At 32.2% G+C, this 2554-nt stretch overlaps 1 long non-coding RNA gene across 1 annotated transcript; it reads right to left on the bottom strand.

Annotated features, from left to right (window-relative positions):
- Window positions 1-339: 339 nt before the first annotated feature.
- LOC128204088 (uncharacterized) lies at window positions 340-1900 on the bottom strand. Its single transcript, XR_008256090.1, has 4 exons — window positions 1724-1900; window positions 1321-1391; window positions 840-928; window positions 340-403 (listed from the first exon to the last, which is right to left on the bottom strand). It is a non-coding gene; the product is annotated as an uncharacterized LOC128204088 (long non-coding RNA).
- Between the last annotated feature and the right edge of the window lie 654 nt (window positions 1901-2554).

The raw sequence follows: 2554 nt of genomic DNA, 5'->3' as shown, positions 1-2554 counted from the left end.
GCTTAGCATCTTCAAATAATTTGACATTCATCTTTTGGTTTGACAAATAATATAGTGAAATGTATGACACATGCTAAATATCATGAATGGATTTGACACTTAGCATTTGGTTTGACAACTGAAAGAGTGAAATGTATGACAAATGCTAAATGTCATGAATCTGACACATAGCTGTAATTTTGCTACCATAATGTGAAATAAGTTAAAAGAGCAAAATCAAATCATGTTGGTTCAGTGTTTCAGTATTTAAAGTACCAAGATGAGTTAACTTTACTGTTCATTGTAAATTTGAGATTTGTTTCTGATGAAATTTGGTGAAATTACTTACTTGTTATTGACAAGCAGAACACACTGCATATTGGGTGAGCTTCAGGTTATATAGGCTAGGTTACTCCTCACAACTCTGAAACAAAACATTTTATTAACAAAACTGCACATATTGATTGTTAGTTTTTTACTTTTTTCATTCCATTAAAAGCATGGCTAAGTGCACATTTCATCCACATCAACAATGTTGAAATAATCCTGAAAACAAAATACTTCCTACATACAAACAGAAACAGAAAAACTGTTCACATGCAGAAGGTATTATGTTCCCAACATTTCTTATCATTCACAACAGGAACAAAATTATGCATTTATGGCATTGGTAGATATCAAACACAAACTGAAAATTTATCTAATAGCAGTTCAATGTAATAAATCAAACACAGTGTCTGTTATTAGATAAATTATCAGTTTATAAAAATTATTCCAAGCATATTTCCAAACAGACTAAGCACTGAGATTATGATATGACAGTTCAATTCATGGAATTAATTTTCAGCGATTTTACTTACTTGTAAATGTACTTTCTTGGGTACTGCCTTCAACCATTTTGATCACCAGCTTTCTGACACACAGGACGACTGCATCTGAACTGCCGTCTCTGGTTTAAAAAAAATAATTTTCAACATATTTTTCAAACAAAGAAATAGAAGAAGATATTTATCAATCTTGCATGATTTGTCATTTCTTATTTCTGTCAGTTTGGTCCCTAAACAAAGTTAAAATCATTCAAAATATGACATAAACAAGACAAGAGATATGAATTAACACTGCTTACTATGTTTTTCAACATATCTAGCCGAGAATTAAAGTTTCTAAAATCGGCTTCGAGAATGTTCGAAACATTCTAAAACGAGCTGGGAGCAATTTCTTTTGACATGAAGTTTTTACGTAATTCAATGCACACATCGACAAAACTTGTTGGTAATATGATACATCATATATTTAGACACAATTTCTCATAAAACTTTTAAACATTCATGTCATACTTACCGCAGGAAAGCTGGAAATACGACCTTCACAATTTATTTTTCAAGATGGCCGACCAGCGCACAGCGAGAACTCTGCAATATGACGTCATACATATCACGTCATATCATTCCATGAATTGCATTATTTATTTATTTTTTAAACTTTTACGAAAATAAAGAAAATACACTCATTAAAAATAATTTAAAATTATCTTAATCATGTATTATGTATCGTTTTATGAAATTAAACAATAGGAAAAAAAAGTTTGTTCATTTTCAGAAAAACGAAATCGAAAGTAGAAATATTTTCTGAAATTGGAAATGTTTAAAACCTCGTAAAATCATTTATATCTCTTGTATATGCATAAACCCGGCTTGATTCAATCGCGAACACATTATAGAAACTATAACTACCAAGGTCGTACCTTCAAACACAGAAAATATCCCAAATTTTACACACAAAGAGTATTGTTTACATGGTTCAACCGTATCCAAGTGAATACGACAGACAACACTTTCCCTTATAATAATCAGCTCAGTATAGCTTGTACCGAAAATCGTAACATTATTCTGTGATTGTTTTACTTTATTTCATGTTTTATTTTGCTTAAGTATCGTACTTTGTAGCATTTTACGATACATTCTGTGTATCTTTGAGGAGTTATGCATAGCGATTTGCACATATATATGACTATATGACCATTACTCGTTTGATAACTATGAGCAAGCATAGTTGTTCTTGAAGCTTAAGTGATTCCAACTAGATTACTATAGATAAACACAATAAAATACGAACAGTTCATACATTTTATTTTGTTACTAATCATTGTCTGTTCATCACTCAATTTATTGTTAAAACTGTTTTGGCACAAATTGCCTCCCACGCCTGGCGAAGAACTGGCGAAGTGCTTCGTGATTCTCATTTCTCTCTAAGTCTCTGCTACTGAGCTTTTCAACAACTTGTAAGTTTTGTCAACACTCGACAGTCTTCTTGCAGCAAACACACAAACAGGGGTACAGTTCAGGGCACTGATGGCTTGGGGCTCTCTGTTCTGCTTTCTGTTCAGCCTCTCCGTTTTTGAAACAAATCAAACACGGATATAGTTTCGGACACGTGTGGATTTCAATTGCCATATTGATGTTTGCATTCAATTGCACACTGTCCATGTTTTTCTGTTTTGCATCAGACCTTCTGAGCAACTTCTTCAAACACGTTTTGATGATTTTCTTGATTCCCATAATTTGTATATATACTA

This window comes from Mya arenaria, chromosome 10, assembly GCF_026914265.1.
Source record: "Mya arenaria isolate MELC-2E11 chromosome 10, ASM2691426v1".
In the NCBI taxonomy this organism is placed as follows: Eukaryota; Metazoa; Mollusca; class Bivalvia; order Myida; family Myidae; genus Mya; species Mya arenaria.
Note: the sequence above shows the minus strand (reverse complement) of the source record. Positions and strands in the feature narration are given on the sequence as shown.